This window comes from Halichoerus grypus, chromosome 1 (genome assembly GCF_964656455.1).
Source record: "Halichoerus grypus chromosome 1, mHalGry1.hap1.1, whole genome shotgun sequence".
Lineage (NCBI taxonomy): Eukaryota > Metazoa > Chordata > Mammalia > Carnivora > Phocidae > Halichoerus > Halichoerus grypus.
This window is the reverse complement of record NC_135712.1, coordinates 25812695-25828684: the sequence shown is the minus strand read 5'-3', so window position 1 is coordinate 25828684 and position 15990 is coordinate 25812695. Positions and strand designations below refer to the sequence as shown.

At 35.2% G+C, this 15990-nt stretch overlaps 1 protein-coding gene across 1 annotated transcript in view; it reads left to right on the top strand.

Moving 5' to 3' along the window:
* The window catches only part of CHODL (chondrolectin), a 175186-nt gene that overhangs the window by 109070 nt on the left and 50126 nt on the right, over positions 1-15990 (top strand). The window lies entirely within an intron of this gene.

Genomic DNA, 15990 nt, shown 5'->3' with positions numbered 1-15990 from the left:
CTTCCTATTCAGTATTTTCCTCATTCCCTGGTGGCTAACTACATCAGGGTTAGCAAAGATTCCTTAAAGGGAATTCATAAAATTGTCTAGAATCTTAGATATTATTTTAATGTGTCAAATATACTATTAACTATTCCTTTATATCAAAATAGATATTAAATTTTATATCAATCAGAATATCCTTGGATTTTTTTGTACTTTAATATCAGCCATTACTTTTCCTTGGAATAATAAACAATAATTCTTTGTAACAGCTGATTTATGAAGCTAGTCAACAAAGCAAAAAAATTGGGGCGCCTGGGTGGCTCAGTCGGTTAAGCGTCTGCCTTCAGCTCAGGTCATGATCCCAGAGTCCTGGGATCGAGCCCCGCATCGGGCTCCCTGCTCAGTGGGAAGCCTGCTTCTCCCTCTCCCACTCCCCCTGCTTGTGTTCCCTCTCTCGCTGTGTCTCTCTCTGTCAAATAAATAAAATCTTTAAAAAACAAAAAAAGCAAAAAAATCTCTCACCACATTAGCAGAAAGCCAAATCAAATGTCAATTTTTCTTCAAGACTAATACTGATCATTGTATGCTAAGAAACACTTTCATTATTTCTTTCAAAGATTTGTGTCCTTGTTGTTTTCTTTATATTAAGGACCCAGTTTGCTTTTGCCACTTTAATTATCACCAACATTCATGTAGCTAAAACCTATGCCTATAATCAAAAGCTCAATTCCATATTTTCAGATCTCTATCAAAATGTTCCCTTGGAAATTCCAGTACTGTTTCAATCTCAATACATTCCTAAACTGAAATAATCATTCTCAATCCCCAGGTCAGTTTCCATTGTTAGTGTTACTGATTGAGATATTATTTGTTCTCCTAGTCTTCATGAATATTTTTAGGAAATATAGGTTGAACACTTACTCTGTCTTAAGACCTGTACCAAACACTGGGAGTAACAGACAAGATCCCTGTAGTGATGATGATCATAGCTTAGGAGGCTTCGCACCAACGTTAGTCCATTATAGTTCAGAGTGGTAGTAGGCAAAGAAGGCTAAGCGCCAGATGTTATGGAACACATGAGAAGGAACACCTAGCCTGGTGTTTAGATGTTAGAGAAGGCTTTGTGAAGAAAGTGTATCTAAGTGGAGCTGTAAAGGATTAGTAGGAGTAGGCAGATGAAGGAAAAAGTGGAGGTGTAGAAGTGATATTTCAGCTTGTATAATCTTGTGCAAAAGTTTAGATGCAGAACACCTGAAAATGTAGGAAATTAACATTTAGTATGGCTGAACAGAATGAGAGGACATGTGGTGGAAGGTATATCTGGAAAGGTTTTTGAGGAATTGGGATTTTATTTACTATTGAATAATTTTAAGGGGCTTGGCCTGAGTAGATTTATATTTTAGAAATGTTCTCAATGAATTGTGAATAGCATATTTAAGATCAGCAGGAAATGAGGCAGTTAAGCTACTTACAAGGCTGTAATGTAGAGGAAGATGATGACAACCTTCCCAAGATTAGGAATAGCAGAGAGGATTGAGTGGATTTAGTTGCTGTTATGGATCTGATGTCAACACAATTTGGTGATCTAATACATGTGAGTTTCAATGAGGTATGAATAAAATTCACTCTTCCTGGGTATCATGGTGGACAATGGCACATTCTGTGAGCTAGAGAATGCATGGAGACTTTTTAGAAAACATTGACTTGTTGGAAATACTGAACATTTAAGTGGAGATGTTCATCAAGAGTAGAATATGTAGGTTGATATCCAGAAGTGCTAATGGCTACAGGTTCTAGATTTGGAGTTATCAGAATATGTAAGGTAGTTAAGGACCTACCTCACTTGGGGGAAGTAGCCAGGAAGGATGCATAAAATGAGAAGAAAAATGGCTTAATGAGAATACTGAACTTAGCGAATGAGCAGAAGGAGATTTAAGAGCAACTGATTAAAAGTGTCCGGGAAGGTAGGAGGAAAACCATAAGGTATAGTAGCATCATGGAGACCAGAGAAAGCGAGTGCTTCAGAAATTCTCAAGAAAGCTCATTTTTCTTCACTAAAATTCCTTTGTGTATGGTATAACATATGATCCACTTTCCCCAATACTTAATTTCAATTTTTATTTTAACAGTTCTTGGCATATGTATTTCTCTATATTTTTAATATTTAAATCATTTCATAAACTTGTTAATTTCCTTTAAAACTTAGACATAAGATAATTTTTTTAGAAGATTTTATTTTAGAGAGAGTGTGAGTGGGGGAGGAGCAGAAGGGGAGGAAGAGGGAGGGAGAAATAATCCCAAGCAGACTCTGCTGAGCGCAGAGCCCAATGCAGGGCTGGATCTCCCCACCCTAAGATCATGACCTGAGCCAAAACTAAGAGCTGGACGTTTAACTGACTGAGCCACCCAGGTGCCCCAAAACACAACATGATCTTGATATTACAGTATATATGTTTGGTAAATGTCATTTTTCTAATGATTAGATGAAGATAATAACACTTTTTTTCTAAATAGGTTTTCCTATCAGGGATTTAATTATAAAATTCTATCATTGTTAAAGTCTGCAACTTGCTTGCATCTCCTACTAATAATTCAATTTTACCAAAAATCAAAGATTTTTTTGTCTAAATCCTATAATCTGTTCTAAAGCAATTCTATTAGAAACTGAAAGGAAGTGAGAATTTATGAATGCAAATCAATTAGGCATACGTATAGGTGCTTGTGTGTGAATATATACGTGTATATATACACATATATATATACACATATATACACACACAGATACAATATTACCTTTCTTAAAATAAGAAACTAGTCTCTTATGTAAATATGTATGTATAAGTATATATAGCATATGCATATATTTTAATATTGTATGATTTGGGAAGTACTTCCTAAAAGGCACAGCATCTTATAATTATCAACCAGCAATCTGTTTCTGAAAATCCATTGTTTTGGATAAAAGTGCTAATAGCTTACTCCTAGTTCCCGTTATTTTAAATGGGCAAACCTAAAATATATTTCAACCCAAAAATCCAAACAAATTTCCTAGAACGTAACTTTAAAAAGATGATATGGTCATATATGTGTGCAGATGTGAAATGCTTAGAGCACAATTTCCTGCTCATCAGATAATATTTTAAAAATTGCTTTGTGTGTATTAACATGTACACAGTTTGTATATGAAGTCACAAACATTTATAATTAAGTATAAAGTAAACTTATTTTTAAAAGAAGACAAAAATATGTGATAAAACATTTGGGAGGTTTCATGCAATGAATGTCTACCAAGTGAAGTTGAAAGTTGTAGCTTGAATGAAGTTAAGCAAGTTAGGAAGGGGGCTGAGGATGTCATTGTCATTTTTGTAGTAGAAGAACATGATAATGTGGATGAGTGGGGATAGAAAGGGACTTGACCAAGCAAACTATCAAAAGCGGAAGAACTGATAGAAATCATCTGCTTTATAAAGCACTTTAAAGTAGGTGGTCAGTGATTGAAAATGAAAACATTGCAGGATGGATTCTCTCCTTTTCTGGTTATTATGTTTCATAAAACAAGAGGCTGTTTTTTTAGGAGTAACTCTTCATCATGTCACTGTCATTTCCAAGATTTCTACCTCGCATCCATTAGGCATTGATGCCTCCTTCAGCTCCAGTGATATTTCAAACATACTTGCCCTATGTTGATACTTGGAATTCTTTAAAAAATGTCTATATATAATTCTGATGTCATCTTAATTGTATCTGGATTGTAATTGAAGAGTTTTCCCACACATCACTTTGTTGAGTTTTGGGAGCATAGTTATAAACTTCTATATTAACATCAGCTGATCAACATTGTATTAGGAAAAAAAATGTACATCCTATGAAATTTGGATACTAAAATCTAAAAGACAATTGTCAGGAAAACATTACTGAGGGGGATGATTTGTGAAGTGTGCATTATTGCTGTACCACTTTATGGTGTTGGTCAGTATTAGTCCTACATTTTGTGTGAATAAATTTATAACTACAATTAAAACTATCACTAGATATGTTCCAAGATGTTAGACTGAGCACAGTGTTCCTTAGGGTCTTTGAGGGTACCAAACAATTTGCGTCTTTTTCTACCTCACTAGGATCTTAAAAATTAATAAACACAACAAAGAGTAAGGAAAATGTAAAGCAGAAAAATAGACTTTATTGCTACTAAAGTCTAAGATACAGTATGTAGCTTAATGTGAGAGCCAAATGGACATGGCAAATAAAACTTAGAATTATACGGATGCACCTGTTCAATTATGGCAAAACAGGACCAGAAGAAGGTTCCCACTATGAAAGCCAAATCCTGTTATCCTAAGAGCAGAGGAGAAATCTTCCAGCCTACAGGTAAGGCAGTTCCTAAGAGAAAAAGGGAGAATATAATTCTAATTTCTAATTTACCAATTAGAAAAGTCACTGCATCTCCTTGTGGTCAGAGTGAGTAAAGGGTATGGCGAGAGACCAGGGATATTATACTCTCTGATCAACTTCTATGTGGGAGGAAACAGTCATTTTCTTTTAATAGTTCCTGAAGTTTTATTCTGTTAAACTTTCCAAAAAGACAGCATTGTTTTTCTCCAAATGCCCTTCTCTTGGAGGAGATTGTATGCAAAGGTGGTTATTATCCAGAGATGGTAGATCTGCAGGGCCAGAATTGTCCATCCTGTGTGGATTTACCCCTCAGTAGAGGGGGTCAGCTGAATCTCCGTCTCCATCTCCTGCCTTCATGAGGCCATTCCCCTGATTCCAGCCATGGCTCCTTTGGGTATCTTTCTGGGAAAGATATGAAATGGGTCAGAATTGGACAGTAATGAGATTCCCTTCATTGTCTCATGCCACTAACACTGAACATTCATCCTTTTGTTTGTCAGCTAAAACTTCAGTTGCATCAAATGTTCTTTATTGAAATGAAATTATAGCATAAAGAAGCTTCAAGAAAACTGTTTCTCATCCAGTAATGCTAGCAACACAGAAATATAACAAATTTGAATATAAATCTACTCATTAATTTAATGGACAAAATTAATATCCAGTTAATTCCCTTTGCAAGTTAAAGTCCAGTGGCCAAAAGGTTGAAATCCAAAATTGAATTCTCTTTTATGGGTGAAAAGTCCAGAGTCTTCTCCGGTGTCTTTCTCTGTTAAGTCTCAACTAGAGATGTTGCCGATACAGAGAGAGCTGGGTTTCTCCAACAGTCACTGTGGTAGCTGTGTCTGCCTGGAATCGGTTTGGTCACTCACGGTCTCCCACATTCACAAAAAAACAACTTTGATATACTTCTTAAAGAGACCAGAGTTAATAAGACCTAAGATTATCACAGCACTTACTTTAATAACATTAGGTTTAGAAAACAAATTACCATCTTTAAAAAAAAATTTATTTAAATTCCAGTTCACATCCAGTGTAGTATTAGTTTCAGGTGTACAATATAGAGATTCACCACTTCATACAACACCCGTTGCTCATCACAGCAAGGGTACTCCTTACTCCCCAGCGCCTGTTTAACCCTTCCCTACCCGACCTCCCCTCTGGTAACCATACGAATTAAGATCTTCTTGAGCAGTTACCTCAGGCCCAGTTTATGTTTTCAGAACACACTGTCTTTTGCAACGATTCTAAATAGGGACTCCTTGGTATCTGAGGATGCCTTCTTAGTGTTATTTTAGCCAGGATGCAAATTGCTATCAACTCTCCATAATCCACAGCTTGAAAATAAACAGGAACTTTAGTGTGAGAGGTGGATTTTGGCACAATGGATCTACCATATCTGGATGATAGCCTGCCTGTGCATACCATCTCCTCTGAGAAGAACATTTGGAAACAGTGCAGTCATCTTGCAAAGTTTAAAATGTGCAGTGTTGGAAACCCCTATCACAGGTCTTATTTGTGGTTTCTTTGTTTTCCATTAAGCATATATTTTTTTAAAGATTTTATTTATTTATTGGACAGAGAGACACAGAGAGAGGGAACACAAGCAGGGGGAGTGGGAGAGGGAGAAGCAGGCTTCCTGCGGAGCAGGGAGCCTGATGCGGGCTGGATCCCAGGACCCTGGGATCATGACCCTAGCCGAAGGCAGACGCTTAATGGCTGAGCCACCCCTATTTTTAAAAAGCTTTTAACTTAAAATTCTGCTTAAACCCTTGTTTCTGGCACCCCAGTACTGAACTGAATATAGGTTGTATCTAATAAAACTTTGATTATGTCTCATGAGCAGACATTTTTAGTCCTGTGACACACTGGTTCTTTCTACTACCTGTTTCCGAGGAGTCACGTAAGGCTGGCAAAGCTACATCCTTAGGAAGCTTACTTTCTCATATCTCCTGAAACTATTTAGAGACAAAGTGACACCTGGTGATGGAGTGATCTTTGAGCCTGTGGACCAGCAAAAGGAATCCAAATTTAGCTCCCCCAAAGTTCATTCCTGGGCCCTTAAGATACATGGTTCAAGACAAGATCAGGGAGTAACGGGGCCAGTAGGCAAAGGACCATCACATGGCGGGGAGGAGGGGGGGAGCAGAAAGCAAATATAAGAGCTGAAAAGGAAGCTTTGTCTTCACACGAACATATAATTTGCAAATGCAACCAAATAAATATTTCATTGTGGTTTAAACTTACCTAAGCACTTTGGGTCACCATTAAGGAGAGAGACCTACAGTTGAGTTGAGGATCACAGGGCATTTAGTTAATGAAAAGCCATTGTTATTAGTAGACTTTATTATGTATTTGAAAATAGCAAGCTGAAAGTTATCTACAGGTCAGCAAATAACACAGACAATTGAAAGCACATAGGTTCCTTTAGCATCTCCAGTTCTACTTAATTAGATTTTTGAGTTAGATGCTATGCAGTACATTATGCAAAGAACTCCCATATTCCTTAGGTAGATATAATATTTTTTAGAGGCTTTGCATTCTATTAATCTTAGGGTAATGGGAACCCAGTAAGATATGCTTCATTTCAAAGAAGATCATGTAAATGTTGCAACAAGGTTAAAATAGTACAAATAGTTGATTAAATAGCCTATTCCCTGCTTTACATCTCAAAGGCTAACATAATTTATAAACCTTTATTGCTATAAAATGTTTAAAAGCAGCATTGTAGTTATTTAAAAGAAAAGAAAATTTCAAATGAAACCATAATAGATTTAGTCCATATGATTTGATATTGTTTGGCAGAATATATCCTCATATAAAACTAAATCTCCAAACTCCCAAAGAGTAGGGTTTCTCAATGTTTAGCACTTTGAAAATTTGCGTGTTGTTTGTGGTAGCATTGTAGAAGGGTGAAAAAAATATTCTTGAGGAGAGAAAACTAATTGTATTGGGATGCTTAGGTGGCTCAGTCGGGTGAGCATCTGCCTTTGGCTCAGGTCATGATCCCAGGGTCCTGGGATCGAGCCCCACATCAGGCTCCCTGCTCAATGCGGAGTCTGCTTCTCCCTCTGCCTGCAGTTCCCCCTGCTTGTGCTCTCTCTCTCTGACAAAATCTTAAAAAAAAAAAAGGAAAACTAATTGTATTTATTTCCTGTGCGAATCAAAGATGTGCTTTCAATATATTTTTTTTTTTTTTTTTAAAGATTTTATTTATTTGACAGAGAGAGACACAGCGAGAGAGGGAACACAAGCAGGGGGAGTGGGAGAGGAAGAAGCAGGCTTCTCGCTGAGCAGGGAGCCCGATGCGGGGCTTGATCCCAGGACCCCGGGATCATGACCTGAGCCGAAGGCAGACGCTTAACGACTGAGCCACCCAGGCGCCCCGATGTGCTTTCAATATTAATGTCATGTATTACTACACAAATATGGAAAGCTTCAACAAAAAACTGCAGTAATAATGTCATCAAAAAGGAAAAAGTACGTTCTATGCAATTGGACAGCTCTGCCACCAAAAGAGAGGAAATAAAAAATTGAGCACATGTTAGAGTACGGATGCTGTCACTTAACACGTACAATTGTTCTTGAAGATAAAATATTATAAAACTAATGGAATGGCATTTTTTTTTAAATTTCAGCTTCTTGTCTAATATCATTTTAAAGATATTGAGAGAGATCTCACAGGCCAAGGAATTAAATTAAGTAATTTCCTGTAGGATAGAAAACTTAAAATGTTAATAAGTTTATATTCAGAGATTTAGTTCTCAAATAACAGATTTGATTTATTTGCTGCCTTTTAGATATCATTGTAACAGAGCTCCAGAAGATATGGAAAAGAGGAAAATGGAATGATAGCTCATAAATCAGGCATCTTGGGTCAAGAGGGTAATCCCAGATGACTCTCGAGGGCTGCATTGTTTCAGTCAAACTTGATTTAGGATAAGAAGAAGCACAACTTTATTAATAGACTTTAATTTTTAGAACAATTTTAGATATGCTTCTGGTTTTTGGCAATTATTAATAAAGCTGCTAGAATCATTCATGTGGAGATTTTTGTGTGGAGGTGGAGGTAAATCCTTAACTCCTTTGGATAAATATGTAGGATTGGAATTGCTGGATCTTATGGTACGACTCTATTTTCTAAGAAACTGTCAAACTGTCTTGCAAAGCCTCTGTCTCATTTTGCATTTCCACAAGAATGAATGAGCATTCCTGTTGTTCTGCACCCTTGCTAGTATTTGACATTGCCAGCATTTTGGATTTTAACCATTAGAGATTTTGGCTTCGTGTTGATTCTCAGAATACTTAAAAAAAAAAAAACTTCTCCATTTGCATAGTCATAATACCATTAAAACAATAAAAAATCCATTGACTCAAATAACAACAAAAGTGGTAGATATAATTATATTTAAAGAATTACACTGACAAAATGTATAAAAGTAAGAATAAAGAATATAAATGAATTCAGTAATCTCTCAAATCGAACTTTGAAGTAAGCTGTTTACCTCAAGGTCATAACCTTAGCACAAAATATTTCCAGTTGTTCTTTTTGTTTCTTTCACAAGGAATGCACTTAGATACTTTTTCTTCTCCTTATCCTATTAGAAATATAATTTCAGAAAGAATAAAATGAACATAAAAGTAATTATAAACAAAGATAACTAGTTTTCCTCTTTATATTCCCATCCATCTCATTTCTCACTTATTTTGGACATTTGATACATTTAGCAAAATCTTCACATTTCTTAGGATAGGGATTGAATCAGTTCAATTTTTTATTCTAATTAGAGTAGTCCATTGAATTGTGTATCTCCCTTCAATACCATATGTTCAAATCCTCTCAATAACTGAATGTGATCTCATTCGAAAATAGTGTAGGGCGCCTGGGTGGCTCAGTTGGTTAAGTGACTGCCTTCGCCTCAGGTCATGATCCTGAAGTCCCAGGATTGAATCCTTGCTCAGCAGGGAGTCTGCTTCTCCCTCTGACCCTCCCCCTTCTCATGCTCTCTCTCTCTCTCTCTCTCTCTCAAATAAATAAAATCTTAAAAAAAGAAAGAAAATAGTGTAGATTTGTATGTTTGTACAAAATTTGTAGATTTAATTAGTTAAGAATTTAATTCTTATAAGAGGAGGAGAGGTGACATAGGGAAGGGGAGAAGGCCTTGTGAAGCCAGAGGTAGAGCTTGGAGTGATGAAGCTAGGAGCCAGCAGAAGCTAGGAAGAAGCACGAAAGCGTTCTCTAGAGCCTTCAGAGGGAACGTGGCCCTGTCAGCCCTTTGATTTCAGACTTTTAGTTTCTAGAACACTAAGAGAATAAATTTCTATTGTTTTAAGTTCCCAAGTATGTAGTAATTTGTTATAGTAGCACTAGAAACAGCTACAGAGCATTTTTAATACCTGAATAATATCTGGTTAATATTTCACTCCCAATAACACAATGATGTAAAGAACCAGGCTATCAGTTCAATGAAGCTGTTTAGATCTTAAAATAAGGTCACTGATCTTTCTGTTATTGATAATCATTCCTTATTTCACTACTGTAAGCATGTTATTGTTTAACATTACAAACTTGGATTTAATAAATAGGAAAACGCTAAAATGTTCATACAAATTTTAATAAACTCTTTAATAAATTTTAAATTTTAATAAAGTCTTTGATTTGGGAAAGGTAATAAAAATGTAGCCATATTGCATTTGAACCCAGCTCCCAGAAGGGTAATTTGCTTATTAATTTGGTGCTAATTTGATACCAGAAAAGTTTCTAATTTGAAGGCCCGAAGGTATACTGATTTAGTCAACTTCCTTGACTAAGGAAATGAACAGCCAAACATTTCACTGATACTTTTTGAAAAGTATTTTCTTTCCTTGACATATTAAACGGGGACAGGAACCATTTCCAATCTGACAGTGAACAACTGACATAAAATGACTTAATTCATATGTATTCTAAACCTCCATCCTTTAAATGCAGAGAATCATTTGAATTTTAGAGATCGTGCCCATTCCCAAATTTTTCACTTAAGGGTGGGTTTTTTTTTTTTTTTTATTACTTTCTTGAATTATATGTTATGACTCTTATATACTAGAGGAAGGCAGAAGCACATTTTGATGAGGTTTACATTTTGTAAACAATTTTTATTAAAGGTCATAAAGCTTGACAACTTTTGTTAAAGTTATATTTTTATTCTAATTTCTGAGAAAGTGGAAGGTTAGCTAGATTCTGAAATTATTTAATACATTTTAAGTTGATTCACTGATAATGTGGATGAAAAATAGAAAATGTGCAACCACAAAATTGGTCCTTAATTAAATGTTTTATGTTTCTTAGTAGTTTTATTGAAATCTAACTTTTAACGCAATGATGCTGATAGAAAAGATACTTGGTTTTCAACAAAGCAAGATCAGAGTTTCATCTTCATCTTGGTCCTTAAAAATATAACATCCTGTACAATTTAACATAGGTGGTAAATATTCTGCATGTGTCTACATCTTCCAAAGCCAGGTTATCATTCAATGTCAGTGATTAACTTGAATAATTTAAAAGGAAAGTTCATCTTGAAAAATCATTGTTAGAGAATGGCATCTGATATAAATAAAAAATAATACTTTAAATGGTAAACATTAATCCAGTTATTAAATGAAACTTAGTTTTAAATTCAGTGGGTTTTAGATTTGTAACTGAAATTAATTTTAAAACTACCAAAATTATTCATTTATATTATTTAGTGATCCTTTGATTCGGAAGAACTTTGTTTTGATTAAATCTGAAAGGATCCTGGTTCAGATGTAATTTTTGTGATCATGAGGGAAAGCTGAGATGGAAGCGAATTCTTTGAGAGCCATTTGAATATCTAGCTGCTTTTGACACATGAGGGAAAAGTCAGCGGAGAGAGCTGAATTATCTTTCTTTTCAATCAAATTTTGGATGAAGTTCTGCAGTAGTCTTAAGTGATTGCCAAAAAATGCACAAGTAAAAGCGTATGCACACATAAAAAGTAAGCATACCGTTTGCTTAAAATTTCAAACACTCTTCCAAGTTGCATTTAAATTGCCCTGAAAAACATCATTATGGATTTATAATTTCAAATTTTGTTTCTAGCTATACGTTCTATTTCCTTGTTGTAAGTGAAATATAAAGGATTTTCAATTATACTAATTAGAGGTCTTTAATTTGGCTCCTTAAAACGTTGCCATTCCCAAGTTTTTCATTTAAGGGTCTTTTTAAATCACTTTCTCTCATCTACCACATATTTTGGAAAGTTTTGATCACCAACTCAATAGTATTGTAGAAAATAACATATAATATTATATTAATCAAAAGCATGTATTACTTTGCTCTGCTCAGCCACTAAGCTTTTCAGCCACTAAGTTGATAATGTTAGTTAAAAGGAAGGCCATCTAGTGTCTTAGACAATCTGGGTAGCTTGATCTGTAGCAGAGGTAAGTACAGGTATGACTGTGACTGATACTGTGAAATATTAATTGTGTACTCCATTCTTCATAGAGGCTCTCATGGAAAAATAGTATTTTTAAGACACATGATACAAATCTTGGATTCTGTTTGCATGTCAAAAAACCTGACATCATGATGTTATTTAACATCTCATTTTTACTCAAAATCTGCGATGGTATTTGAGAAATGGACTCAGCAAACATATTGCAATTAAAAATAACTAATAAAAGTCTACAATTACGTATTTTTAATACTCTTAAAAGTGATAGCTGAGGGAGAAGTCAGTGACTGAAAAAAAATCTTAAAAATATATCCGCTCACTGAAAAAAAATGAAACTCTGCATCTTTTTTGTGTTTTGTAAGAAATTAATTTTTAAAACGTTAGAATAAAAATCTCAAGGCATCTCTGCAGTTTACCATTTAAGATTCTGTATACTTCAAAAATATGTTATAACTATTGAAATGGAAAAGAGATTCATAAAATCTGGCATCTTACCAGAAATTATTAAGACTTCACTATGGATACTTGACTGGAAATCATACCATGGTCCTATAAGATTATTTTAAAATGAGTACGGTTATCTGGAGAATAGGTAAATAAATGATGGTAATATTCATACTTTCACAAACATATTGCAACTACATTAAGTGCCAGATTCACCATTATGACAGTTAGTTTATTTTTAATAGAAAACAGGGCATTTTTCCCATTACAGTTTTTTATTTCCATCTGAGACACTGTACCTGGAAAAATACTCAACACCCCTGAGTGAATTTCAAAACATGTAACACTGGAGTTTGAACTGCTTTATATAATAACACAGATAACATTTCCTTTTAATAAAATATATAGAACTATTATTTTCCTTCCCCTCCTTCACTTATGAGTGCAAACAAAGCAATTTCTGGGAACTATTTTTCTGTAGACACAAGGAGACTAACTTCTAGAAAGAAAACAACCTGGTCACCCCTGTTTATATTTTCACAAAAGACCGCTGGGTAAGATCTCTGTTGAGAAAATCACATTGCTTTGTTCCAGTGAGATTTAATTTTCTAGAAAGGGTTTAGTTTACTTAGTAGGTGTCACTTGGATTTTTTTCTTTTTTAAATAAACTTCCATAAGAATAATTTTTCCAGGCTACAGATGATAGGATCAAATAGTAGATGTAGGGTTTTTTACTGTTGTATAATTCTGAACTTTCCAGAAGCTTAATAAGCATATGGGGAATGGAACAGAATAAAGGACAAGGAACAAGTTTACTGTCCTCTCTAAGAGTTGTCAAGCTCTAAACCCCAGTTTTATTGAGCTATAACATTTTGTTAATTTGAGGTATACACACATGATTTAATATATGTATATATAGCAAAATGGTTACCACAATAAGTTTAGTTAATATTACCATAATAAGTTTGTAAAAATGAGGTGTCACATATATACAAATTTTTTTTCTTGTGATGAGAACTTTAAGATCTAGTCTTTTAGCAATTTGCAAATCTATAATACAGTATCATTCAATTCTCCCATGTATTTCAGGTAGATATAGTAGTTACATCTGTTTTGGGAATGGCAAAGTGTATGTCCCAGAATAGATCTTTTAAGTTACTGAAAATTAAAGTTTTCATTAATAAAATGTTTATATGCACACCTTTACAGTGAACACTTTCTAAAATGTAATTCAGAATTTTCTGTTTGAACCTATATTTTGAACATTACACAATGTTTTTCTTCTTTGAGAAATTCAGGCTCATGCTTGGGATGTTGTAGGGTCTTACCCTCAGGTATCATTAAACAACAATAATTTCTCTTTTCTCTGCCTTTACAAACATGGCTTTTCTAGACAATACCTTTCACCTCAACTTCATCATGGGCACCTCTGCACCTGTTATACCCATTTGTGTCCCTCTGTTTCTGGTAGTCTTCCCTAATATCTGGGTTCCTGTAGAGTTTAGATGTTGATGACTCCCAAATTTATATCTGTAGTTCCAATTTTCTTTAGAATTCTACAATTTTTACAATCAATGATAACACACCATTATCTAAGAACATCTCAAATCAAACAAATTTCAAAATTTAGCTCCTAATTTTCCCTTGCCAAAGCACAGTTTTCCAGTTGCCTCCATTTTAGTAAAACACACTCCGCTCATTCAGCTGTTCTGGTTAAAAATCTTGACTTCTTTTCCTTACATCTATCATAGATCTATCCAGTCCATCTGGTGCCTTAGTTGTTCTTTTAAAAACCGTGTCTAGAAATTAATCACTTCTCCCCACCGCCACAGGTGCCACCTTGGTTCAAGCTACCATCATGTCTTACCTGGGCTACTGTAGAGTCTCTTAATCCTGAGCTCCTAAACTGGATCTCTTTGCTTTTGCTCTCAACCCCTTGCAATCTCAGGTCAACAATGTAGTCAGTGATAGAGACCTATCACAGGTCATGTTACTTCACGTTTTCCCATTTTATTCAGAGTAAAAGTCTTTGAAATAGCCTTTGAAGTCTACACTGTTTGGCTCCTATTGTGTCTCTGATCTGCTTCCTACTCTGCTCCTGTTGCATTCTGTTCCAACTACACAGTTTTCTTGCTTTGCCTAAAAACAACTAGGCATGCTTCTGCTTCAGAGACTTGAGTCTGCCACCCGTTTTTTGTTTTTTGTTTTTTTCCCCCCCTTTAAATAGGCTCAACACCCAGCCCAGCGTGGGGCTTAAACTCACCACCATGAGTCAAGACCTGAGCCAAGATGGAATCAGATGCTTGACAGACTGAGCCACCGAGGTGCGCCTCCCACCCTTTTTCTTGCCCTTGCCTGATAGGTTCTTCCTCCTCATATTCCTATGGCTTGCTCCTTTGCATCCTAAGCACACACAAATGTGCGCGCGCACACACACACACACGCATGCACTTCCTAGTCCTATTCTTGCTTTATTTTGTTCCATAGTCCTTGACATTTACTAACATATGATGTATTTTAATTATGTAGTTTGTTCATTTTCTGCATCCCCCTCCCTACTCTAAGCTTTGGAAGACAGAGATTTTGGTCTGCCTTGTTCAGACCTATATCTCAGTACCTAGAACACTGAACAGCATGTACATGATACTCGGTAACGATTGAATGGATTACTTAACCTAGAGGAGAGTAAGTCAAATTAAAAGCAATCAATGGCCAAACAATGAGTCCAAAGGGAAAAAGTTAGCATTAGAGGTTAAACAAGTTGGGGGGAGGTTTGGTGGCATGGTAGATGGTCTTGGTGCATTATGAGTTACATTCTGGAAATTCATGCTTGAAACCTGAAAGTTTCAAGATGAATAAATATTGATAATAGTTACTGCTTTATAGTGGCTAGTTCTGTTGGCTCTCTCTCTTTGGCATTTAATTTTCATTTTTTGTGGGGGGATCACATCTGTCTGCTTAAGTTGATTTTTGCTCTGGGGTTCAGTAATTAATTTTTGCTTCTACTTCAGGTGATTTTTGCTGTATATAGCTCAGTAATTAATCATGAGAGATAAAAGCATCAACTGCAAGGTCTTTAGATCTGGTTATTAAATATCTTCTCTTTATTTAGAACTTTGGTGTTTTTTTGGCCTTCATCAATAAAAGCTTGACTATGACATGTGTCTCATAGCTGTAGAGTGACCTTTGGTTGAATTCTCACTTTGTACTTCTGACTTAGAACATTTGAGAAGGAAAATTATCTACACTTTTGAAAGATTGCCAAAATTTATTTCTTAACTTCTAGAAATGTCCTGTCCGATATTGTATCCACTAACTAGATGTATCTTTATATTTTAATTTAACTTTTTTTAAAACTAAATAAAAGTTAAAATTCAGTGGCAGTCACCACATACCACATGTATAATAATCACATAAGGTTAGTTGTTCCTACATTAGACAGCAGTGATCTAGAATATTTCAATGTCCACAACATTTTATTGTACATGCTGCTCTAGACTTGTTTTTGCTGGCTGAAATTTTCCATCCTAAGTTTATTCATGTGAAATTATTTGTTCCATGATGAATATTTGAGAGCATTTCTGTCAAGTGGGCCACTGGCATTTAAAGAATGTAGAATTCATGTACAAAAATAAATCATAATATTATTTAGTAAGTGTTACATTAGAGGCATATATAGAGGGCTCTTTGGACATAAAGCAGTAATTAATTTTGCTTC